The following is a 27,917-nucleotide window of genomic DNA, read 5'->3' on the forward strand; positions in this document are numbered from 1 at the left end:
TGGAGTCTTTAACATTCTGTAGCTGTTAGACAATGCGGGTATACAGGAACTGTTTCAGAGAAGAAATCCTCCAAGCTGTAAAATGTTCTCCCCAGATATTTCATTAAATAGGAAAGCACATTTCAGCACAATAAAGAGCTGTAAGAACCCGACAGGGGATCTGTCAGGTAAGCATGAAGGAGGATTTTTATTTTCTTGCTTAAGTTGGTCACAAGTAGGATATTGTCTGGTATTGATTATAAATTGCAGGATGTATGGGAGAGAGCAATTAGTGTTGAGTCTCGTCCAAGTTAGGAAGCCAGGTATAGGAACCTCATGAATCCAAACAACAGATTCAAACCTAAAAAAAATAAGGATTGGATCAGGATGCAAATTGGTGGTGTCTCTATATGGCAGTAACTTAAAATATCATGGAAAGAATCACTATGTCACCAGGCTATCCTACAACTCTGTGTGTGTGTGTGTATATATATATATATATATATATATATATATATAATATGTTTATATATAATATTATATATATTTCTATATTTAATATATTTTATATATATTTATATATTATAATATATATTATATATATATACAATTACTAGTTTAAAGAGACATATGCCCTTCCCATGTTTATGTCATCCATAATAGCCAAGATATGAAAGCAACTTAGTAGTTTATTAACTCATGTACAGACAAAGAAAATATGGTGAATATACACCATGGAACAGTATACAGCATGGAACAGTATACAGAATGGAACAGTATACAGCATGGAACAGTATACAGCATGGAACAGTATACAGCAAAACTCAGAAACAAAATGCTGTGCAGGACTATCTATGTGACTCAACCTAAATATTGTTATGTTGAGTGAAACAGGACAGGCATAGAGATACCATGTGATCTCTCTTATGTGTGGAATCGGAAATATTTGATCCCCATCCATTTGAGGGTACAGTAGCAGCTATATGTGTCTGGAGAGGGTAGGAGAGAACACAGGAGAGAGAGAGAGAGAGAGAGAGAGAGAGAGAGAGAGATGAACTGGTGCATTGTTACTAGTAGAGAAGAAGATTAAATTTCGGTGATCTTGTGCTGAGTAGGGGAACTGAATGTGTCATGTATTTCCCCAAAGAGAAGACTTGGAAATTTTATCCAGACAAGGAAATGGCAAATATATAGAGAGAAGACAATTCCAATTACTGCACTGTTGTCATTTGCATATATACAATATATTCAAATGCCACATTACACAATATGTTAATGTACATTTAGTATGGGCCAATGAGAAATTGAAGAAAGCCAAGATCAGCAATCTAATTCTAAAAATGATTCACTGTTAAAAGTGGGGGTTGAAGAATCCAACATCTCACAAAGTGGTGCCCCAAATATCCTCGGTGGGACTCCAAAGTTACTGAGCATACCAATAATCATTAGAAGAACAACTTAAATAAGACGTGGTAATGAACACACTCCATACCGGGGCAGGAATTACCTGGCAAGGACTTTAAAGCGCTCAAAGTAAAAATTCTTCATCAAGCATTTTCAGACTCCTTCCAACTGAAAAAAAATAAAACAGTGAAATCTAAGAAAGAGATAAATATATTTTAAGAAGAAACAAATGTGTAGGACTTAAAAATATGATGCCTAGAGAAAAAGAAATATAAAATAAATATATTAGACAAGAGAAGAACTGAATAAATCCAGTATCGTTAGCTTTATTCCATTAAAAACATGAATTTTTCACATTACAAATTGTGGACCACGGAATTCTCATCAACATAAAGGAAGAAAAATATCTAGAAATGTGAGCTATAAAGACTATCTGATTAATTAAATAGCTTTAATTGGTAACAATTTTTAAAAGAACATTTACTATGAATTTTACAAATAGTAAAATATGTACAACTGAAATATATAATCACAAACCAATTCTGACAGGAGAGACACAGCTTTATATTGTCGTGAGCTAGTATCCAATTCTTAACTATCACTACATCACTTCTTTAAGGTGAGATTAAATTCAAACACCCACACTTCCATTAAATGCACATGATCTAAACATCAAAAGATGCAGGTATTGTCATGTTAGATTTTTAAAAAGCAACATTCAACTAAATAATTCAAATTAAACAAATTCTTATGAAATCTAAATGAATAAATAATTTAATTTCACAGCGATTTTAAATAAGAACTCTCGCTAGAAATTGACACTAGTCTAAGATCAAGAATTATGAGCAAACAGATTTGCATTACTTAAATCAATGCAATATATATTTGTTGGGAGAATATTGCTGTATTCTGTTTTTTTTTAACCTGTTTAAAAATGTCACAGATTAAGAAATTTCCTAACAACAGGTCTTTTTAAAAAAAAGTCTTAATTCTTTTGTATCAATTTCTTTCATAAATCATTCCTGTGTTCTTCACTGAATTTCACAAATCTAAATTTCTAGATGTGAAATTTTATTTGTCACTTAAACCATTAACATTTATTGTACATTTAGGTGACTGCTTTCTTGCAGGTGATTATTTTTACAGTTTTTATGTATCCGAATAAGACTTTATCTCTATTTATTTTTTAAGGATATGTTTGCACAGTTTAGCATTTCAGAATGATCGTTATTTCAGTTCTTTCAAATTTCTTTAAAATATTTTCTTGCATTTAATTATTTCTCATTCAAAAACTGGTATCCACTCATCTCTTTGTAGAAAAAAAAATTTAAAATATACTTACTTCAGAGGCTTCTCATTAACCTGATGTACCAAAGTTTAAATTCAATTACAAAATCCCATTTCTTAGTTTTCTTCAGCCTCATGTTCATTGGTATATTTTAGGATGTGAGATCATGAAAAAAAAGTTGGTACATCTGGGGCTTGGTGTGGTGGCACACCTGTAATCCCAGCACTCGGAGGCTGAGGCGGGAGGGTCGTTGTAAGTTTGCAATCAGCCTGGGCTACAAAGTGAGCTCAAAGCCAGCCTGAACTGCATAGGGAGACCCTGTCTCAGAAAGACAAAAAAAAAAATGGTTCCTATCTAATGCAAAGTACATGCATCTGATTTTAATTGAGATGGGCTTGTAGTTCCCTTCACCTCTGAATTTTTATTTATTTGCCTGCTTTTTACTAGTGTATGTCTGCAATCCATAACGCACACACTCACTGTGGGGAACTGGTATAGGCGCACAGGGCTGGTTCATCCTCCATGTGTCGTCTTCCCCTCTTCTCCTGCCCATCTCCCTCCATCCTCAGGTCCCTTTCCAAACCCCACATAGTTCTTTTTTGAAATTTCCCTTCATGTCACTTGTTTCCAGGTTTGGGGGCCACTGGAGTCTCCTTCTAGAGAAAAATTCAGTTTCCAGAATCTGAGCAAAGAATTGTATCAAACGAACACAAAATATAGCCAGATTTTCAGATTTATTAAGGAAAAGAAACAGTCCCTGCAGAGTTTGGGATAAGTAGTTAAAAATGTACACTATACATTTTTAACAGTAAACCACTATGGAAGACAAAAGAGAGAAGTCCAGAGTTCAGTGGTGATTCTCCTTTTTATAACTGTCACTCGGCAGGCTGACATCACGTCTAGCTGTCACAGTCAAAGGTTTGCAAGTTCTTGGGAAAAATCCACAAGCTGGACTTTGAGGACTGTTCTGCGCTTGTGTCCTGGAAATACAGGCTTCCTGCTCTCCCAGTCAGCCCGCCTTGCCCTAATCTCCTGCCTCTCTCTCATTGGCTGTTTTCAATGTCACTCATCTTCTCCTGCTCTCCCAATCAGCCTGCCTTGCCCTAATCTCCTGCCTCACTCTCATTGGCTGTTTTCAATGTCACTCATCTTCTCTTGCTCACCCTCCAGTCTGCTGCTTACCTCACTCTATGTATACAATGTTCATTTCAAAGATACTCTATATTTTAACAATAGAAGCTAAATTTCATTTGGGGACTTCCTTCACCTCTAATTGTATTGTTGTTTCCGATTACCTAATTGGTCTCATTCATGGATAATCAATGACTTTATTCCTTTATATTCTAACCTGATTATCTTATTTCTTGTTCTGCTTATACTAATCTTTTTTTATCACCCCATTATTGATTAAATTTTTATTTTCTTTGTATATGCCTAGTATTTGATTGGATACTACGGTTTAGTAATTTTTGCTTTTGGGGTAGAGGATTTCTGTATAAATGTGTGTGAGTTGTTGTCTGAAATAAGTTTGTAAACTTGCAATGATTTTTTACTCAAAGTCTTGCTTTTTGGTTTTGTAGAGAACAAAAGAACTCTTATGCTAGGGCCAAACTACCAAAGCAATATCCTTTAGGGCACCTTCTACGTTGATGTGTTCTCTGTTAGTCTTTCCAACATGAACGGTTGCCAGGTAAGCCACACCTTTCGCTCTGTGACCTGCAGATAAAAGCTTTTCTCTATGTGTATACAGTATTTTAAAATATATCATTCAATTTACTCACATTTCCACTAAGCATTGTCATACTCACCATAACATATTACACACAAGGCAGAGAATTTTTTTGTCTTTTTGAGACAGGGTCTCGCTATGCAGTTCACACTGGTCTTGAGTTCACTTTGTAGCCCAGGCAGGTCTCGAGCTCACAATGATCCTCCTGCCTCAGCCTCCCGAGTGCTGGGATTACAGGCATGAGCCACCACGCCCAACTTAAGCCACCACACCTGGCTAGAATTTTGTTAAGAAGTATACCAGGACATATATACTTAGAAGTTACAACCGTGTCTCATATCAGTGGTCTCAATGATTACTTTGTGAATAGAATCAATTAATCACGTTATATTTACAAAGGCAATAAGATGTTTATTATTTCTTCTGCAATGAGAGAGAAAGAAAGTTCTCAAAAGGAAAGAACAACTCGGATGGTGAAAAGAGAAAAAAAAATTATATGTATGAAGGTGTATATATATATAATATGTGTGTATGTGTATGTATGCAAGATACATAACTATACTACTCCTGTTAGTTGATCAAAAAGAACAGTCTGTGCTGTCATTGTTTGACTGTTTGATCATTATTTGTGCCTAGATCTTGCAACCTGAACAACTACTTCTAAGATAACATTATACAGTATATTAACTGCTGTTAATTTTCTACTTTTTTTGAAATTCTGTATCATCTCTCTCTTTTTCTTTTTTGCTTTTTAAAATAAAATAAAAGGGAAATTATATGATGACGGCAATATTTTAAAAAGTGCTAATTTACTAAAGACAAGGAGATGATTTTCTGATCACACATTGACCTGTGTCATAATCACTGATAGACTAGAAATTCTTTGTACAATGACTTGCTTTCGTAAGACCTTAGTGTGACATGAACTATTATCCTTTATACCAAATTGAGAATTCGGTCACTATTCAAAAATGAATTAGAAAATTTTACATGGATGTATAATAAAGTGCGTATCCAACAGTCCCTTAATAATTACAGGTTTAGAAAGTGTACCACTTCTATACAGATAAGAGAGGATGGTGAAGAAAAACACAACCACACACACACATGTAAACAGAGTCAAGACTATAAGCAGAAATGAGGAATATGTGTGAATCTATTTTCTCAAAAAGGACTATTATTTTCTTTTAAAATCCTGTAATGTCTCCAATGCTTTGGTTTTATTCTTTACTGTTTAGTTCAATTTTATTATAACTGCCAATTCTTCTTAACATAGCAAGAGGCAGTATGGTAACCATTGTTGATCACCTTGTATTATGTTTTTACATTATCTATTATGTCCATCCTTTTGATTTGACTGACTCTGTTCTGATATGTTGCATTTGGTTTTACTCTCTTCAAACCAAGTAATAAGAACTGTGGGAGTAATAAAACCCAAAATATGTGTAATTGTCATTGTACAAAAGGAAAGAAAAGAAAGTGCTCTAAAGGTTATAATTGCATATATGTTTAAGTGTATAAGATAGATAACCATATTACTGAGTTTTGTTGGATCATTGAACAGAACTGTTTGCAATCTCACTGTTTGAAAGTCCACTTTGTATGCTTCAATAATGTAACTTGAACAACTATTTCTAAGATGAGAATATGTAATCTATTAACTAGTGATTTCTTACTGTTTATTTTTTAAATTTTGTATTACTTGCACCATTTTTCTGGTTTTTTTTTTTTTTTCTTTTTTCTCCTTAAATAAAAAAAAAAAAAAAAAGCAAGAAAGCATGGTACAGGGCATTTTCTTTTCTTTTCTTTTTGTGTACTAGGAATCGAACTCATGATCTCGCACTTGCCAGGCAGGTGTTTATGCTGCTGAGCTAAATCCCCGACCCTCTTTTCTTGATTGCTAAAACAATTTAGGTATTTTAGAAACATTAAATATGTAGGTAAATATGTACATAATTAAATGATAGCACATTCTTTTCCAGGAGAATTGAAATGTTCTAACAAAGGTTGTTTTTTTTTTTTTTTTTTTCCTAAATCAACTAAAAATTGCTAAGAGGAGCAAAATGCTAACAATCAGCATTTTCTGACACTAACGGTTTTGACAGAAATACACTCGTGGCATGTGAAGCCATGAATTCTGATTAAAACTAAAATAGATGTAATTATTTTGGCTTTCTACCTTTGAAAATCACATTTCATTGTAGATTCCTTCAAGGTCAGTAAAATCCACATGCTGAGAGTCAAACAAAATGTATTGTATATGTTTACATAGAAATGTCCCTCAGAAAAAAAATTATTGATGAAAAATAAAAAGTAAATATGTGTTAAAACTATGCAGAATTAAGAAAGATTTTTTTGATTAATGCTGACTTCTGATACCATTTTGTTTCTGTCAGCGATGAGAACTGGATAGGAAAGCCATCTCGTTGAGCAGCATTGATTTTTCATGTGTATTCTGTTCACTAAAATTTAGGAATGTGCTTCTAGAATTTAAAACCTATAGCACAGATATGATTGTAGGAATTAGAATGTAAGTGTTTTCAATGATGCTTCAAAATAAATCACTATGTACACATGTGATTGCCTACCATTATGATTCAGTCAGATAATCAGATTCTGAGTGGATCTTTTCGTACGGACACATGAAACGTACAATTTTTAAAAGAATCAATGAAAGTTAAATTATTTAAGCTACAATTTAAAATAGGCTGGCCTAAACTCAAAAGTTAGATTCAATTTTCTTTGGAAAGATAAATAGTGTTATCAATAGTCCCCAGTTATTTCTACTTTTCAATTATAAAAAAGGGCAAAAGGAACAGATTCCAAACCTTACAGATTTACGCAGAACATAAGATACACACTCACCGGTGACTTTTAAAGATCTCAGCTGTCTGATGGGTATTCTCAATGAAGACACTTCTCACTGAAAACGAAAATAAACCCCGATTTAAGGTAATGCTTGGGGTATAGTCCAACATGAACAATTTTTCTCTATATTTCACAAAGAACATAGACTGTAGAAAGCAGAAGACTTAAGGTAAACCCACATTTTATTTTTGGCATATGAAAATATTTATATATATATATATATATATATATATATGTAATGTTGGGGCTGGAGATTTATTTATTTATTTATTTATTTTATTTTATTTTATTTTTTTTTTTTGGTCTTTTTCGTTTTTATCGGTACCGGGGATCGAACTCACGACTGGCTGCTTGCAAGGCAGGCGCTTGGGGCTGGAGATTTAGCTCAGCAGCATAAGCACCTGTCTTGCAAGCGCACAGTCCTGAGTTTGATCCCTGGTATCAAGTATATATATATATATATATATATATATATATATATATGCTAAAATGTTAATGGAAATATTAACATTTATTTTATTTACATGCAAAATATCAGTTTGACACACTATATAATGTTTAGGGATAGTTCCAAATGAGAATGAAATAATGTACAAAATACCAAAATTTACATTCCGTGCTCCCTATGTTGAATAAATAGAAGTTATCAGATTGTATATTTTAAAGTAAGTTTGGTATAACATGTTAAACATTCTCATCACAACAAAATAATAAATGCTTAAAATGATCGCAAATGCCGAATACACTGATTTCATTACTATGAAATGTCTACTTACACTGAAATATCATGCCAAATCCATCATTATGTGCCAGCCTAAACATTTTTTAATTAGAAATATGCCTTACTTACTAGTTATGCTTGCTTTCTCTGACAAAATATGAGATAAGACATTTAAAAAGAGGGAAATAGATCTTGAACTGAGGATCTCAGAGCATCATGGCAGGACAGATTGGTGACACAGATGCTCACTGCATGCCAGACAGGAAGCAGAATGAAAGGAATAGGAACAGCTGGGGTTTAAATACCTTCCTTGAGGTCCCGCCCCCTCCAATGATGTCACTTCCTCTTACTGGGCTCCGCCTTTTAAAGGTTCCACCACCTTCCAACCCTGCCATGGGTAGGTTAGCAAGCCTTCAACACTAAGTTCATCTCTGAGTTAGAGAAACCTCTCTTTAAAATCTTTAAGTGGGAAATAAATACGTAAGACTCTAGGAATTTCTTTCCAAATACTGTGACCCACTACTAAGAGGTGTTATTCAAATGTTTGCATATGACTCCAAATATAAACTCATGTCAAAGGTGAGAGGTGGTGTTTCTTTTTCTACTATTTGATGCATTGAAAGAAATGCAATAATATTCCTGTCTAAATGAATTACTTTTCAATTTTTTTCTCATCTAGGTGGAAAGATGTTTTCGTCAACTAACCTAACATCCATAATTTAAAGGAAGATGGGTTTGGTTTGGCTCAAATGTCCTGACATTCAGCCTGTGATTGGGGAGCACCAAGGCAGAGACATCATATTAGGATGGAATGGTGAATGTTTCTGTAGGTCAGCTAGGCAGCAGAGTCCAGGGCGAGTGCTCTAGCAATACAAACTCTCACTTAGTCAAGTGTGGTGGTGCAGATCTGTTATCTCAATACACAGGAGGCTGAGACAGGAGGATTGCTCCAAAGGCAAGGTCAGCCTGGGCTATACAGGCAGTTCAAACTCTCCCTGAAATATTTAGTGAGCGCCTGGTTCAAAGGGAGAGACAAAGAGAGAGACAGAGAGAAAGAGAGAGAGAGAGAGAGACAGAGACAGAGAGAGACAGAGAAAGAGAGAGAGAGAGAGAGAGACAGAGAGAGAGAGAAAGAGAGAAAGAGTCCAGTTTCACGTTCCCAACTGCCCCAACTCTTCCAACTCTTTCTGTAATATAGTACATTCAGCTATAAACATCAGTGGATTTATCCATGGAGGAGTATAAAACCTCCACGACCCAGTCAATCCTACAGTGTTTGAGTCAAGATTAAGACTAACTGGCTCCACGGAGATGTGCAACCCAACATCCATAAGAATAAATAGCTACACTTTGGGCATCTTCTTTGATATTGATATTTGGAAATTACTGTGAGAAGCAGGGACCAGCAAATGGTTAATTATGGTAAAAAGAGATGATTCTAAAGGAGGAAGGTCACCTGAGAATGGGTCACAGTCCCATGATTCCAAGGCCCTGGCTTGACACCAAAAGCTGTCATTGTGGGTGAACTGATCTGGACACCCTTAAGGAGAGACACCCTCTTACTTCCCTTGTCCTGAACCGTGACTGGCTCTTTGCGATATATGGGAGTTGTGTTATGTCTCATTTCCTTTCACAGAACTTTGGTCCTGGGAGGGTGCATTAGTTAAAGAATCTCGATCGGATGAAGCCGACTCACTAAACTCTTCCTACAGGGAATGAGGAAGAGACGGATGCAGATATTGCTAAGGTTTTGGGGCAGAAATAGAACTTATAATGCAAGGTAAATAATTTTAAAATTTCATTTAACAAGAAAGAGTTTTCACTGTAAATGGAAAGAAAAGAAATTGGATATGAATTTTACCAGAATGAGAATAGAATGCCAGAGATTGTCTCTCTGTCTCTCTGTCTTTCTCTCTTTCTCTCTCTGTCTCTCTCTCTGTCTCTCTCTCTGTCTCTCTCTCTGTCTCTCTCTCTGTCTTTCTCTCTGTCTTTCTCTCTTTCTCTCTTTCTCTCTCTCTCTCTCTCTGTCTCTCTCTCTGTCTCTCTCTCTGTCTCTCTCTCTCTCTGTCTCTCTCTGTCTCTCTCTGTCTCTCTCTCTGTCTCTCTCTCTCTCTCTCTGTCTCTCTCTCTCTCTCTGTCTCTCTCTCTCTCTCTCTCTGTCTCTCTCTCTCTCTCTCTCTGTCTCTCTCTCTTTCTCTCCCTCTCTCTGTCTCTCTGTCTCTCTGTACCGGGGATCGAACTTACAACCTAGTGCTTGCCAGGCAGGCACTTATGCTGCTGAGCTAAATCCCCAGCCAACAGTGTCTTTCACTTATAAACTAGTGAAAAAATTATGACATGGAACAGAATGCACAAAATTGTTATTTTGATAATCTAAGGAACGGCTGCCCCCACAGCAAAGCATGAGAAATTCACACAACTGGAGAAAAATTTCTAATACTGCTTTTAGCATCACATACACTGCCTCTATTCTATATAACAGTAGATGGATGTTTGATTTTGTTTGAACTTCTAAAAGGAATTTTTGTGTGCAAATATGCTCTGTTCTGCCTGGTTTGTTTCATTCAGCCTAATACTCATGAAATTTACTATTATATAGTGTTTATAAGTTAAGACTTGATTTTAGGGGCTGGGGATATAGTTCATCAGCACAAGCAGATGCTTGGGTGAGACTATAAGTTTGATGTTTAGAACTAAAAAAAAAAAAAAAAAAATAGGTTTTCCAGATGGGTTTGAGGTCCACATGCCCACCTTATCATTCAAGACCAAACATACTTGATTCTGATGTCATATGCATTTTTAAAATATATTGCTATCATTTATTTGTGAACTTGGTATCTGTATCACGGAAATTGACTTGGGAAACAACTTTCTTCATTGGAGTATTTATGAGAAAGAATACTTTCCAAATAACCAAACACATATTGGATATTATTTAAAAATAGTTATGAAAAGACAGAGGTGTATATTAGACACATATGGAAATACAGTCATATTATCTACAGTTAATTTAACCATCTTGTTGTGAAGTTATATTTTCTGATTGAACTTTCTGATATCTGTTGTGTCAGGAAGATAGCAAGAACCTTGTGAATCTTGAGATTTTTGGAAATTTATATTTCTTTTTAAATTTAACTTTATGTTATTGGTGCCAGGAATTGAGCTCAGGATCTCATGTTTGCCAGGCGGGCACTGTGCCACTGAGCTAAATCCCTGCTTTCTATATTTCTATCCCCACCTTCCAAATTTTACCACAGTCCTACCTGTCTGTCTCATGTACCCATTATGTGTTGGAAGCTGACACGCCAGGGTAGCATAATTATTCTCCATTATTTACAACGTTTCCGTATTTCACAAGGCTCTTCAATAGACTAAATAACCAGAAATTGTACATGAAATTTAAATTTCAGATCTTCACTGGAAAATGATGTCTGACTTTGAACACCTATGGGTTTGTTCCTACTTTTAACTCTGGTATAAGTTCCTCAGTACGTACTACCAACTTTTAGATTTTTTTTTTTTTTTTTAAAGTTTTCTATAGGACAGGAACTGACCAATGCATGCATAAGAGGAACTCTTAATGCAGGATTCCTGCCTTTTGGTCTTTCTGGGTTATTACTGACCCTATTCCCAGAAAATCTTTACATGTGCGTCTTACCTCCCAAAGCATTTTATTAAGATTGTATTTTGTTGAGCACTATGGACAATTTTGCCATATTTTCACTGTAAATCCCAGAACATTTTGACATAATTGTTCTCTTTTTCTTTTGTTTGATTTTTTTTCTCACTCGCAAATAAATAAAAGAATTACTGTCAACCTGTTGTGGTGTTCCACACCTGTGATTGGGAAGCAAAAAGACCTGCAAGAAATCCAACCTGTGAAATTCACTGACTTAATGAGACTCTATTTGACAAAAACACAAATAGGGCTAGGGGCACATTCAGCAAAGGGGGCCTTGGTTTCAGTCCCCAGGACGAAAGAAATAAATAAGTAAATGAATTTAAACAGACTGGGCTGGGAATCGAGCTCAGCGGCATAAGTGCCTGCCTGACAAGCTTGAGGTTGTGAGTTCGATGCTGGTACCAAAAAAATAAACTAAAACAAAATAGACCATAGCATTGGGGATAGAGAGCGAGAACTTTCTCGAATGAGAAGGTTATGGAGGAATGGGAGCTGGAGGAGCAAAGCAATAAAAAGATGTGTTAGGTGGAGGTACCAGCACCATACACGAAATGCACATGCTGTGGTCTGCAAACGTGGGCAAATTTTAAAAATATTTTAACAGGAAAGGCCATCGTGTCCTTCATATCAACAGATTCCATATGTCAGGGGGACAATACGTGGATTAAAAATAGTAAAAATTAACTTTTTCTAAAACACACAGCAGAATAACTGTTTATATAACATTATGTCAGGACTCATAGGGATCTGGAGATGATACAAAGTAAAGGGACCATGCAGATTGGGGACACTGGTTTGCCGTTTTGTAGAAACACTTGAGCATCCATGGGTATTGAGTACCAAGGAAGGACGGTGCAGTGGTTATGCTGAGCAGATTCACCAAGGAAAGTAGGCAAAGGGGTTTCTAAGAAAAAGGACCCAAGAGCTGGACTAATCCTGTCATCCATGGGTGACATGGAACAAAACACAGTCCAAACTGCAAACAAGAGAAACTGAGTTCGGACAGTGATAGAGGAAAGGAAACTCCCAGCCCACTAATGCCCAGTATGAGCTCACATTTTGTAAAATCAAAGAGTGACTTTTAGGGACAACAGAAGTTAAGGGCAGAATATATTTATTGAGAGAAAAAAAGTTTCTGTCTGAGATACACAGAAAGGGTCCTGAGAGGTTTTCCAAAGACTCTGTCTTTTCTAGGGATTTTATAAAATGAAAATTCAAAGTCAGACAGGTCTAAGTTTGGGAAAAAATGGGAACTTGTGGGGTAGGCATGAGGTGGGGCAAAACTCTGGCTAACCAATAAGATTAATTGCACGGGTAAAACTGATTAAATCAGGGACCAATGGGGAAGCCAGTCACCTAGCAACCAGGGATACATACAGAGCAGAGGCTCTTCCTGGGGGGCACTGGGGTGGTGACTCCTGGCTTCCAGAGGGTGATAGAGACCTATTTAGAAGATCAATTCCTGCTGCTTCTCCTTAGGAAGTACGTGGGTGCATTTGATCTATCTTTCATCTTAGGCCTGGCCCACAGCAGAGGTGTCTGTCTCCCCTTCAGTAGCTGCATGCTATCTGTCCTTCTCTCCTGGCTCTTTGAGGGCCCAGCGCTGTCTGGCTGCCTGAAATCTTTGCCACATCAGACACACCTTATTTCATTTTGTTGGATTTCATGGGGGAAAAAAAAGAGTGCAATCCTGAGCCTTTGAACGGCAGAAACAAAAGTTAAAGCAGAGGGATTCTTCAGTACCTGGAATTCCGGAGTGACACTTAAAATGCTGTGTTATCTCTTTACACCCCAGAGCCTCCAACATTCTCTCCACCTGCGACTCAGGTGTGCAGAGCTCCTGGTCAGAGCATTAGTTTTTGCTATGCAAATGCAAACACAGGCATTTTAAGTAGCTTCTTGTGTTATGAGTCCAGCTGGCTGGAGACCTTTCTTTTTTCTGTCTTTTTTGAGACGGCGTCTCTCTGTGCAGTCCAGGCTGGCCTTGAGCTCACTTTGTAGCCCAGGCTGGTCTAGAGCTCGCAACCATCCTCCTGCCTCAGCCTCCCCAGTGCTGGGATTACAGGCATGAGCCACCACGCCGGGCTTTGTAGACCTTTCTTAAAATCCAAATTTTTTTAAACCTCGAAGCAAAGCAGTAATTTAAGGGAGAATTGTTACAGGCAGCTGAGTGCCATAGAAATGTTGTAGGGAGTCAGGCAGGACTGGGCTTTTGAAGGAGAAGTGAGGAAGACCAGACACCTTGCAATTATGAGAAACATAAACACCTACCAGCTGTGGGTCAGATCTCAAGGCCACAGACAAAAGAAATGCAGCCACCCACTAAGGGTTGACGCCTGGGGTCATTTTCTAGGTATCTATCACTTTGAAGAAGCCAAGAGCCTTTAGCTCAACATCTTACCATAAAACTCCTTCTGGATTCATTCTCATTCTGGATTCACGTTATACTGGATTCATGTCCCCTTGCTAGATGACTCTCTTCCTTACTGGATCCTGATTTAAACAATTTTGTTTATTTTTAATGTTTTTTCATTTTAGAGAGAATCAAACCAAGCAATATGAAATAGAATAAAACCAATCAAAACAAAACTGCGTAAGTGGCTCAAGAGTTCAAAACGAGATAATAAGAAACAGCAGTGGTCACCACAATGCCCGTCGCCTTCAAAATAGCTGCCACCGCCATCATCCTAGGAAAATCAGACAAACAGAAACAGAACAGAATCAGTAAAAATAAAACAAAGAGTGTAATATAGGACTTCAAAACTACAGAAGAGTAAATCCAAAATAGCTACCATAATATATCTTGTTATCTTTGAAATCACAATCATCATCTTATTGGTGGACTAAAGTTCTGTCCCACCTTGAGAGTTCTCATTTGGCCCCACCTTGGACCCATGTCACCTTGTGATTTTGCTCCATAAAGATCCCTAGAAGTCAAGATCCTTGGCAAACCTTTCTCTCTCTCTCTGTCTCTCTCTCTCCTTCTCTGTGTGTGTCTCTGTCTCTCTCTGTCTCTCTGTCTCTCTCTCAGACACAAACTTCCTTTCTCTTGATAAATACACTCTTCTCTTAATCTCCGTTCTTTCTAAAATTCACTCTTCGATTTTAGCGAACACGAACTCATACCAGACATCTAGCAGGTTGGGAGTTTCTTTCCCCTATGTTGTGATGTGTTAAAATCTATCTCTGCATATTTACATATTCTGCATTTTCTTCATATGTCAAGACAGTAGCTACCTGTTGCATTTACATGTTTTCTCACTGACCGGAAATTTAAACTATGCAAAAATATTACCTTTAGGGGAATAAATAAATGTTCATTAAAAGGGGAAATAGATGAGATATGTTTCTTATTTTGATTTGCATAATCATGACAAGTTTCCTCTTTGCTAGTGATTACTGGTTTTTAAATGGGATTTAACTTGTTTGATATAAATTGATTGATGTACTTCAAGGAAGCTTGTCTCTCTAAAGAGCAAAGTTATAAGTACAAAGGAGATACAAAATAGGAGGCAAACCTATAAAGAAGAAGAGGATACAGGAGAGGAGGGCTTTAAAGGTTTAACATTACAGTGCTGTAAACAACAGAGCTAAAAATCAAGCCTGTTAGCTTTGAAGCATAAGAGGATGTTTCAAAACAAAGGACAAAGCACACCACTGATGTTTTTATCCAGCAGCCTGGCGACCAATGACCTTCACCAGTTAAAGTTCATCTGTGTAATTAGATTAACTGCAGGAAACACAGACTTTGTCTAAAGCTCACGCATCATTCCACACGAGTGAAATCTCGAACATGCAGGAGAATCTGTAATGAACTGCTAAAATATGAGATGCTTATTCCTTGGTTCAAACTCCAATGGCGTAACTGTGAACTAACATTCCATGTCAGGGTTAAGTAATGCTATCCTATCATATGAATGCAAAATGGTCCCCTCTTGCAGTACGAATCAATGTGTCCAGTAGCCATTAGAATTATTTCTAAACTATTAGAAAATATTTTCCAGTCATTTCTTTATCTTTCAAGCCATGCTTCCAGAAGAGTGGAAAGGAGCCTAGGATTTTCATGTTGGAACCAATAATTTCTGGTGCCCACTGTCCAAAATGCTTCAAGTGTTCAGATGCCTGAAATGAAATACATCCATGTCAGTGCATTAGACTCTTTAGACAGGGTCCGAGTGTCACCAGGCTGGGTCTGGGAGTCCTGGAGGGTGAAATTAAAAATTTAATTAAGTTGCATGAGCAATCATATTCAGTGCCTGATAGTGAAGAGGTTTTAGGCACAGATTTTAGGATGCACACAACAGTGGAACAAAGACAGACAAGGAGCATTACAGTGTGTAAGTAAGAATATTCACATGCCTCAAAAAAGATTCCTAACACGCCAGGTGGATACTGGTCCATTCTACAGATCTCAGTTTCTGTTGTTTGGTTTTAAGTGAGTAGTTTGAACTTTCTTTGGATTTGTTCAAACTTCTCCTTTGGTTTGGGATTGGGCTTCTCAGTATTGCATTTTCAATTGAGGCTGTTTATGAAATCTCCGTTTTATTATGCCTGAGGAATTCCAGGTGTGAAGGCTCAGGAAGAGACAGGGTCTGCATTTGACCCAAGGAACACGGACAGGAATCACCTTGAGCTCTTCCTTGGAATTTACAGTCTTCTGAAAAGTGTCAATCTTGTAGCTGTGACCTTTTTTGGCCGCCTGTCTAGCTATGTCTTGATTTTGCTGTTCTGTGTCACAAAGGAGGCACTTTTAGGACAGGTTGCAGGAGGGCTGATTTTCATCACAAAAGAATAATTTTCAAGACTGAGAAAGTGGGGGATAAGGGGATCCGGTAGGCAGGATTGTCAACTGGACATTCAAAGAAATGGAGAAGGATGCTCCATGCAGGGAGTGCTGCCTTTGGATCGGAGCTTGGTATAGTTTTGGGAATCTGGGTTAGTGACCTGCAGAACTTTGGGAATCTATAGAGAGGAGGGTTTGATTCCGAAATGGCCTTTTCTGCAGGACAAAGGAGACCAGATGTGAGAGGCGTTGCCTATCAAAGGGGAAAGGCACCTTTTACCACCCGGGGCTTAGTCTATTGACAAGTGAAAATGACTCTTTTCAGTAAAGGAAACTGCCAAGGGCAATTTGCATGTAAAAGAGAAAAGCCCAGGCTTCTTGTGACTTTAGGAATTCTTCGCTCAATTTGTGTCCCAAAGCTGCAAGTTTTTCTCAAAAAGTAAAATTTTCGAGTCACACTGTTCCTTGTCATTTGTTTATCTGTGGTTGTTCTGCGTCATATCAAGGTGTTGGGAAATAGCAGGATACTATGGGAATTTAATTGTGAGATTAAAAAAGAAAATAAATTATGAGAACAACTGGGAATCTACTGAACCAAAGGCAGCTGGATAGTTTGCTAAATTTGAAAACGGAAAACAGATTACAAGTGCTTGCCCAGGAATGCAGATTATCAGGCAAAAGCTACAACCACAAAAAAAACCCCAAAGACAACACACTGTCCATTTGAAAGCACCGAATGCAAATCTAAAAAGAAAAAAAAAGTGATTTTCAGAATTATGTACACAGTAGGCAACTTCCAAAGATAATATCCATGAAGTTAAAGAGTTTGTAGTTTGGTTTTCAGCAGTGTTCAGATGATTGTTCTTTGTCCATTTATGTTGAATGATGCTTTTCTTTTTTATCAGTTTGTGGGACAGATGAGAGACCAATGGCAAGTTATAGGAAAAAAAAAAAAGATTTTCAGTTTCTTTTCTTTTTTTAGTTAAGAGAAAAAATGGCAAAGAAAATAAAAGCAAACCCAAAGCAATAAAGCTTTTTGAGGGCCACTTATCCACAGCACTGAGTTATATAGGAATAAAATATTACCTTGGTTTCTTGCTAGAGATTTATTGGAGTAGCTGAATTAAATTTAGGAGGGTAGAGAAACTTCCCCAAAGGTTCTCTCCTTCAGCTTTCTTGCATCTTAAAAAGCATTTATCAGTGGGAGTAATAAAACCCAAAAAGTGTAATTGTTATTGTACAAAAGAGAGGAAAAGAAAGTGGTCTAAAGGATATAACTGCATGTATATTTAAGTGTGTAGGACAGAAAACCTTATTACTGAGTTTTTGTTGGATCATTGAACAGAACTGTCTGCAGTCTCACTGTATGAATGTCCACTTTGTATGCTTTAATTGTGTAATTTGGACAACTGTTTCTAAGATGACAATACGTAATCTATTAACTAGTGATTTCTTGCTGTCTATTTTTTTCTTGAAACTCTGTATTACTTTTACCCTCTTATGGCTTTGTTCTTTTTTTTTTTTTTTTCTTTTTTCTCTTTAACTTAAAAAAGACTAATAAATAAATAAACAAATAAAAATCCTAAAAAAAAACATTTATTGGAATTTGCATAACTGAAGGAAAATTTACTGTATCTCTATATTCCTTATTTTATATTTTCTACTTAAATGACTACAATGCAACTTCTGATTTCCTGAGGAGGCTGTGAAAAACTATAGACTCTTGCATTTCTGTTCCCTTCAGGAAATCTTCGTTGCTGTGGATTTTTATCTACGGACCCCCACGCTCCTAACAATTTCTCAGAGGACACCTATTCCTCCCAAGCTCCAATGCAGCCTTAGACGTGGTGAGAAGAGCTGGATTTTACAAAATTAGATATAAAGGATTGCTAGACCTGCAGTAAAAAATGCACGATTTTTAAAGGGCACGAATGCCTTGAATTTGATTCAGTGATGTAGTTATAAGAAGATAAAATATGTAGCTACCACATAGAATAGCAAAAGCTCTCTGTTTAACAAGCAGGGGGAGAAAATGGGAGACAGGAATCCCTGTCTTGGGCAGACACGATGCTCTGAATAGGCCAACAGAACAGGCTGGGTACAATTTTTAGTCGCTTTTTTCTCCTTGGTTAATCCTTCCTGATCCCTTCATGGGATTTGGAGAGAAGGAATTTAAAAACACTTGTCTTTCTTGGGGAGCTCACAGGTGCGTACCAGAGCAAATGAGACAAGGTTAGGAGGCTCTTTCTGAGCCCCTTCTAATGCCTTTAATTTTATTTTAATTAAAAAGGGCTTTGCATGCCAAAGGCCATTCTGAGAGGCCAGGCTGCACCTGTGCTATTCTGAGACAGGTGGAGGCCACCACAAATTTTTGAACGGGAACAGAGGTAACGATTCAGGGCTTTTTAAAAATTTTTCTCTGGAGGCAGCCTTGCTGTGGGTGGGTTTGTGTCCTTTGTGGTTGCAGTTCAGCACTTCAGAATGGGGGATCAAAATACCTGGTGGACCCTTTGATTTCTGAATCTGTAATACTGTGACACCTTGTTCTCATCCAGTTTGTTTTTATTTTTTTAATCTTATCTGGTGCTGGGTGACTCTGGCTTTCCCCACTGTTAGGGATTAAGAACTGGTGGTCAATTTAATACCAGCTGAATTATATCAGCATGGCACTGAACATAGATGCCCCAGCTGAAGAAAGTTGCCAGCATAAATAGAGACGTGGAGAAGGAGAAGGGAGGCATTGAGGCATTGTGGGTTCTCCTACGAGTTGCTGTCTGAGCTGTTGGTTCTCCTGGAGAAGCTCTGGTCCTCACATGGAGCACTGCTTCCTGGCTCCGGAGGGGAAGACATGTGCTGCTTGGTCTCCAGGATGAACTCGTCACGCTGGCTTCCTGTGCTTGTCATCAGAGGAGCTCAGGGCTCCATGTCACTGAGGATGGCTGTGGTGCCTTCAGGACAACCCTGGTCTTTATTGTGAGTGTGACTTCTCAGCTTCAGTGTAGAACCCTCATCCCACCAGCACAGCTCCTTCATCCTGCTGGCATGGACTTTCTGGCTTCCACTGCTGACCTTTGGGCCTTCCCGGCACGGATCTATAAAAGAGACTGGTGTGAGTCCTTCTTGTGGGCTCTGGACCTCCAGTTGGACTCGTGGAGACATTGTCCTGAGCTCTGGATTTTCATCCAAACTCGTGGGACATTGCTGTAAGATTTAGGCCCTTGACTAAATAATCTGTCTTTGGTGTTGCAGATAGATTTCCTGCATTTTCTTGTGTTAACTCCTGGTGACCACTGTAAAATAATATTATAAACTCCATGTCCTGATTCTAATTGTTCTCCACATAACCCTGACTACAACAACCACATACCAAAAATGGCCATCAGAGGTAAAAGTTTTGAATCAGTGAAGGACATGGAAGTCCCCACTTAAGTGCAAATTAGGAGACTCAGGAAAGAGGACCCCAAAGCTGCTGCACAAAGCTCCAAGCAGCACAGGACAAGTGTGGTCCAAGGAAGGTCCATCAGTGGCAATATGTCTTTTAACATGAACCTTCCCAGTGTTTCTTGATTCCTACCTCACCTGCCTCTGTCATTCGGCTGATTAAGAGATGCTGGAAGGACTTCACACCAGCTCACATCTCTTCCTGTGGCCTAACCCTGTCATGTTTCCACCCTCTCATCTTCTGTTCTGTCAACCCTTGTGCAGAAAGCTTCCCCTCTGATTTTCACCTGTTAATGCAAATTTCAGTGAATCAGATGTCAAGGTCTGCAGAATTACTGCGTGCTAATAATTCAACTTGCAACACATTTCAAGATCTAATTGATTTGTTGTTGTTTTTGCATTTTGGTACGAGGGTTCGAACTCATGACTTTGCACTTGCCAGGCAGGCACTTGTGCCCGCTGAGCTGTATCCCTGACTCCAATAAGATCTCACATATTGTTGATACAGGGGAATGAAACTCCCAATCGGCTAGATGTCCAGTATGAGTTTCTGGTCTCTCACATCAAAGAATAAAGTTTAGGAACAAGGGAGGTTAAGAACAGGATATATTTACTGAGAGAGAAAGCTTCTGTCTCAGAGAGACAGAAGGGGTCCTGAGTGGGTTGCCAGAGAACCCTGTCTTGTCTGGGGATTTTATAGAGCAAAACCACAAACTAAGGCAGGTCTAAGGTGGGGGAAAATGGAAACCCACCAGGTGGGCACAAGGTAAAAGAGAATTATGGTCAACCAATGAGATTAATTGCTCAGGTAAAACTGATTAACTGGGGGGCCAATGGGGAAGCCAGTCACCGAGCCAGCGGGCATGGACAGAGAGTGGCTCTTCTGCAGGGGTGGGGTGGGGGCTCCCGGCTTCCTCAGGGTGACAGAGACTTAGTTAGAATATCAACCCTTAGGACGTCAGTGTGTTTGAGCTTTTGTCTTGAGGTCTGGCCTGCAGTGGGAGGTGTCTGTGTCCCCCATAATTACAAGGTATCTCGGCTTCTGCTCTGGCTCCTTGGAGGACCCAGCCCTGTCTGCCTGCCTGGAATATTTCTGTCTAACTCACCTGCGTGTAACTTAGGTAATATTGATCCGATGTGGAAGCAGGTCACACAGCAAGTATGCATGGAAAGAACACGGATCTTTCCGGGAAGGTATGGGTCAAGGACTCTTCCTGGTCTCTACCCAGGTGATGGGTGGCTGTTTAGAACATCAGTCACTATTGTTTGTTGTTCATGGAAGTAGGTAAATGTAGTCTTTCCATCTTTTGTACTGAGATCTGGCCTCTAAGCAAGCTTCCTCCACGCACAGTCAGGGTCTCACTATGCAGATCAGAATGGCCTTGAGCTCAGTTTGTAGCCCAGGCTGGTGTCAAACTCACAAGGATCCTCCTGCCTCAGCCTCCCGAGTGCTGGGATAGCAGGCATTGGCCATCATGCCCGGCTGAACCGTCTTTTGAGGGGCTCGCCCTGCCTGACTGCTGACTGTGTAAATACTTTTCACTAATTTATCTGTCTATAATACTACTAGGCACGGTAGACTGGTCCTTTTTTTAAGATCTGAATGAGGAAATAATAATAAAATATCCACAGTGGCTGATCTCAGTTTAGTTTGCTTTATATGTTGAACGGCAGGGCATTTTAGCTCACGGTTACCGATCACTTGATGAATTGTTACTGTAGAAAAGCTCTCAGGGAAAAACTGGTTGCATTTGGTTCATCATGGTTTTATCCCATCCTTTGATTTTTTTTGATTGGATCAGTGTTACCTAAGTAACTATACTTACACTTTTTCGTTTTTAATGAGGGATCGAACCCATGAACTCATGCTTGTCAGACAGATGCTCATGCCACTGAGCTAAATGTCAGGCAGATGCTCATGACACTGAACTAAATCCCCAGCCCTTGTAATCTTATTGATATCAATCAATATATAGTTCTGTCCCATCCTCAACCCTCATGGTCCAGAGGCATCTTACCTACTGCCTTAAAATTTATTTGTCAAATTTAGCATGAGTGACTCCATTTTGCTCTGGTATGCAGTGGTCACATTCTTTTTTTTTTTTTTTTTTTTTTTTTTTTTTTTTTTTTTTCATGATTTTATTTTAAAGAGAATAAAACAAAACAGGAGAGTCAAACAATGCAAATAACACAGGATTTCAGAAAAAAGGCAGCAGGAGATCAACAGCGGCTACCATAGTGTCACTTGGTTTCTTTGGCATAGTTGTCTGTACCGTCACACACCATAAGTTAGTACAAAACAAAATAGTATAAAACCATTCAAAACAAAAGAATGAGAGCATTACAGGCTTTCAATACCAGACACTAGGAAATCAATAATGGCTGCCATAATGTCTCTCATTTTCTTCAAAATAGCTGTCTATTCCTTCATACATATTGAAATCAAAAGCTCAATTAAAAATGGAATCTTCCTATAATTTTTATGAAGAAATTCTGCTAACATAGCTTGTGCTAGGTCTGTTTTCCTGAAGGGATCTATATTAACATGTCCTATACTGTAAAATTTTATTTTAGTTTAGATCAACTTTGCATAGTTTGCTTGGTCATTAGTAGCCATCTCTTTATGCCCTTGAATTAATTTGGCATCTATTGAAAAGATCTCAAGGAGTTCCGGGAATCAACCAATCTCACAGTGTTAACTAATTCTCTAAAACATAGGTCTGTGGGGTTAGCCGCTTACAACCAAGCCACTTCTGTGTAAGTCATGACCAATATTATTATCATTACTTGTAACATCTGTGTGTCCAAGAACATTTCTCTCTAGATTTGTCTATTTTCAAGGCAATATATATACATTAAAATATGCTGTTAAATATAAATGTCTGTAACTCATATTTTAAATGAAAATTCTATTTAAATGAGACTTTTAACATTAGGATAATTCTCTTGGCAGACTGGACAAAACCTTTAATTCCACATTTTGGTTAATGCATCGTTAGAAATGTAAATGGTAAACTCTGTGCATCTTAATATTTAAGATGCAATCAGGTAATAGGACTCAGTTTTGCCAATGAATACTGGTTATTTTGTTCAGAAATTATACAATATCAGAATGAGGGTAGAGTTTCAGCATGTCAGTTTTATCCACCGTAATATTATCAGTGACAGCTAAGTTGGGAATCTTCTTGTAGGCAGTCAGACAGGGCTAGGCCCTGGAGAGCTCAGTGCACAAAATAACCATGGCTGGGGGAGAATTCACTAAGAAAAACAATTACTGACTTCTCCTGAGGTGAGCAGCAGGGACTCTAAATCCACACCAATCACCTTGGGGCTCCTATCCCACCCCTTCAAGCAAAGCCCTTGTCTGCCCTGTGGGCTGGCACTTGATCCCCATTTAATAACTATTTATTAACCAAGTGGCCACCCGGGTAATCTCATTGGTTGATCATAGTTTTATTCCACAAGGATCCATCCTTTGATTTTTTCCAATATTGGATCAATATTACCTAAACCATGATAGTGTGATATTGTTGACTGATCACAGTTCTGTGCCACCTGGAGCCCGCCTCATTGTCTAGGTTTGCTCAGTAAACACCCTTGAGAAGTGGGGTTGTGGGGAGACCTATTTTCAGGACACCTTTCTGTATCTCTTAGACACTTTCTTGCAATAAATTCTTCCTAGTCATAACCTTCACTGTGCCTAGAATTCATATTTTGATTTCAGAGAAGATGAACTCGGTATTTTGGACATCAGGCAAGTTGGGAATTTCTTTCCCTGATATCAAAAATTTTACCTGTTTGTCAGTGAAAAATGGTTTTCTCCTTCAAGCTGCGTAATTATTCACAGAATATTTTCAAATCTCTCTAGTATCATGCTCTCTTTCTGTCTCTCTGTTTATCTGGCTCTATTCCTTTCTCTGATTCTCTCTGGCTCTCTTTCTGTCTTTCTGTGTGTCTCTCTCTCTTTCTTTCTCCCTCTCTCCATGTTTGTCTGTCGCTGTTATTCTGTCTCTGTCTCTCTCATTGTCTCTGTCTCTCTATCTCTCTGTGTCTCTGTCTCCCTTTTCTCTTTGCAGTTATTACCAGTGCTGATTTTGTCGCAGAAATTATCAGTTTTCCTTGTGCCTCAACATGAATAAAACTCTATGCATGAAAAATGAATTTGCATTTCTAGGCTAAATCTTTTCATCGTCTGAGCTAGATATTTACTCTCTGATTTTTTTTTTTTTTAACAGAGAGTGTCACATTGCAGTGGAGGCTGACCTTGAACTCACCACATAACCCAGACTGGCCTCAAATGCAGTTGATTTTCCTCTTGGTCTCCTGAGAGCTGGGAGTACAGGTGGGCATCATCACATCGGGCCCTAAAACGTGCATTTTTTGAGCATTGTTGGTGTAAACAGATACTTTGAGCCTACGCAAATTAATACTGGTTCTTGAGTTCCACTGTTAGTTTCAGAATGGATGCAAAGGGAAATAGAATATCAACTCCTATGCTGATTTTTAAAGAGTAGAACACATTCTTTAAGGTGCCACCATGTAGGATGTACAGAGAGGACTTTACTAAGTTTCTATCGGATTCCATTACACTTAGATCCCTTTCATTATGGACCCATGTACTATACAGCTCTTCATGAGGCAAAAAACCCTAGCCCAAAACCAACAAATTCTGTAGATCTCTGAATTCTCTGTTTTGAACTCTCCTGTGTCACATATAACCAAGATTTAAATGAATTTGTTATGCTTTTTTTTTTACTTAAACCAGCTTTAGTAACATACCTTCCTATTCTTACAACTTTCTATTCTGCCCAGTCTCTTTGCAAAGTTCAATTTAATTCTTGCAAATATTATCTAAGCACACATTTCTTGCCTTTCTATAAATCTTAGAATGCTTACAAAAAACCACTTAATTTTCTGTTTAAAAAGATGCTGTAGGTCTAACCAATTTAAATTTAAGCAAGGTGGCAGGTCATCAAAAAAACTCAATTAATTGTCATTAATGTTATATAGCATGTGATAAATTGGCATTACTGTGACACCTCACTGATGAATTCTTTCTAGACTCTAAGAGAACCTTCAGGAGAGTTTCTTGGAAAACTAAATGTGGCTCTTTAACAACTACACAATTCTGACTCTGGTTCTCTGCACATCTAACAAATTTCTCATATCTGTAGTACAAAGGCAATGTATTAATTCTGCTTTACATAGGAGCCATGCATGCGGGTAGTATTCCATTCAGATAAATTCATGTTATTGGAAGTGTTTTTCTTACCAGAGTGAGATGTAGTTAGTTACTTTCTTGTTCACGAAAGCCAGAAAGTTATTTCCTGGGCTTTCTTTCTTTACCCAGGAGTCCTGTCTGTGTTAAGTGTATTCAGATGTCACAATGACTCTAGTAATGACATCAGTGATGCCCTCTGTTGTAATCAGGAGTTGTGCAGAGAACAATTAGAATCAGGACATGGAGTTTATAATATTATTTTATAATGGTCACCCAGAGTTTATACAAGAAAGTTCAGGAAATCTGTCCACAACACCAAAGACAGAATATTTAGTCAAGTGTCTAAATCACACAGCAATGCCCCACATGAGTCCAGATGAAGACCCAGAGCTCATGAAATGCCTCCCACGAGTCCAACTGGAAGTCCAGAGTCCACAAGAAGGACTCACGCCAGTCTCTTTTATAGATCCATGCCTGGAAGGCCCACAGGTCACTGATGGAAGCCAGAAAGTCCATGCCAGGGGGGGTGAAGGAGCTGTGCTGGTGGGATGAGGGTTCTATGCTGGAGCCGAGAAACCACACTCACAACAAAGACCAGGGCTGTCCTGAAAGGCACCACAGCCATCCTCAGCAACACGGAGGCCCCGAGGTCCTCCGATGACAAACACATTCGGGTACGTGCCAGGAAGCCAGCGTAATGAGTTCATCCTGGAGACCAAGCAGCACATGTCTTCCCCTCCGGAGCCAGGAAGCAATGGTCAGTGTGAGGACCAGAGCTTCTCCAGGAGAACCAACGGCTCAAACAGCAACTCATAGGAGAATCCACAATGCATCAGTGCAATAGCTTCTCCTTCTCGAAGTCTCTATTTATGTTGGCAACTTTTTCAGGTGGAGCATCCATGCTGAGCGCCATGCTGATGTAATCCAACTGGTGTTAAGTTGACCACCCATTCTTAATCCATAACACCCTCTCACCTGGGTTTCAGGGACAAAGTTCCAGCAGGGACCACCTGACCTGAAATGACAAATGTTTCCAGCTTAACTAAATTTGATTCTTCAAAGGGACCTAAAAGAAGATTCAACCCATGGTAAGGACAGGAGAGATCTGCATCATGTGGAATTGTGCAGGACTCGATAAAGTTTCAGGGTTTGGAGTAGGTCAGACTAAAATCATTGGAAGGATAAAAACACCACCAACAACAAAATAGAAGTTAAGGCTTTGTTCAAAGGAAGCAGGCTGATTAAGATTGGTAGGGGTTCACATGTTGAAAGTCAGAACCCAATATGACGACATTCTTTAAACTATGTGGGTTTGGAGATAAGATTCTGCTATGAGAGTCTCACATTCATGAATGATTTCACGCCTTTAGAAGGGCCAGAAGGAAACAGCTGGACCTCTGCCCCCGTGGAACTGCCCAGTCTTCACCCACTCCTGAAAATACAAAAGTGAGAGACCATCTCAGAGGCAGAGAGCGCCCCACTCAATGGTGAACGGGCTGTGCCTTCATCTGAGAATTCTGGAGGCCACAATTGTAAGCAGCAAACCTTTTTTCTTCGTAAAACATCTCTGCATAGCAAGGATTTATCGCAGCACAGATGGACAAGAAAGAAAAAGTCCTTCTTGACCATTCAATAAGATGAAATAGTGCTTTAGACCACGTCAAAACTGACACTGTTTAGAAGGCTGTGATTCCCCAGATGGTCTACTGGAGCACTTAGCGGGGTGTTTGAAGGACTGGGGATGCGGACTGAGAAATTAGGGAGCTTTGGGTTTCCTTAGTGAGTGAAATGGGGGTGCTCCTGTGTGGAGAAATCTTAGAATGAGCTCAAAGTCTGCCATGCGGTGTGCATGAAGGACCGTTGCTGCAGTATGGAACCAGAGCTGGGTAGCTCAACCCTTCCGCTAGTATGAAAATCAATCAATAAATCAAGATGGACAGGGAGGAAAGGTGAGATTATCCAGGGAACGAATGAATCATTAGGTCTCTTTACGTATGTTCTGGCTTTTTCTTAAGCCTGAACCATCTGGAATGCTCAGTGCACCCAGGTAAAATCTTGTGGTAGTCTGAGTGTGATCTTGGGTGTTGTTTATCTCCCAAAGGATCATGTGTTGGAAACTTGGCCTCTGACTCTGCTTGTCTCTGCCTCTGTCTTTCTGTGTCTCTCTGTCTGTCTGTCTCTCTGTCTTAGTCTCTATCTCTTTGTCTCTGTGTCTCTATCTCTCCCTTGATCTCTGTTTCTCAGTCTCTGTCTCTTTGTCTCTCTCTTTCTTGGTCTCTGTCTCTGTCTTTCTGTGTCTCTCTGTCTTTCTGTCTCTCTGTCTGTCTTAGTCTCTGTCTCTTTGTCTCTGTCTCTCTTGGTCTCTGTCTCTTAGTCTCTGTCTCTTTGTCTCTCTGTCTCCATCTTGGTCTCTCTCTGCATTTCTGTGTCTCTCTGTCTTTTTGTCTCTCTCTTAGCTCTGTCTCTTTACCTGTCTCTCTAGGTCTCTGTCTCTCAGTCTCTGTCTCTGTGTCTTTGTCTCTATCTTTCTTGGTCTCTGTCTCTGTCTTTCTGTGCCTCTCTGTCTTTCTGTCTCTCTGTCTCTATCTCTCAGTCTCTGTCTCTGTATGTCTTGGTCTCTGTCTCTCAGTCTCCATCTCTTTGTCTCTGTCTCTGTCTTTCCTTAACTTAATACAAACAGTTTTGCTTTCCTCTAATTGCGTCTACCCTGACCCCATTTGCATAGGGTTCTCATCAGAGTTATCTGGAGTTTTGCCTTCTGACATTGTGATTCCATGAACTTTATTACTTCCCAGGTGATC

Source organism: Cavia porcellus, unplaced genomic scaffold, assembly GCF_034190915.1.
Source record: "Cavia porcellus strain 051 isolate PalLab524CR breed Dunkin Hartley unplaced genomic scaffold, mCavPor4.1 scaffold_33, whole genome shotgun sequence".
In the NCBI taxonomy this organism is placed as follows: domain Eukaryota; kingdom Metazoa; phylum Chordata; class Mammalia; order Rodentia; family Caviidae; genus Cavia; species Cavia porcellus.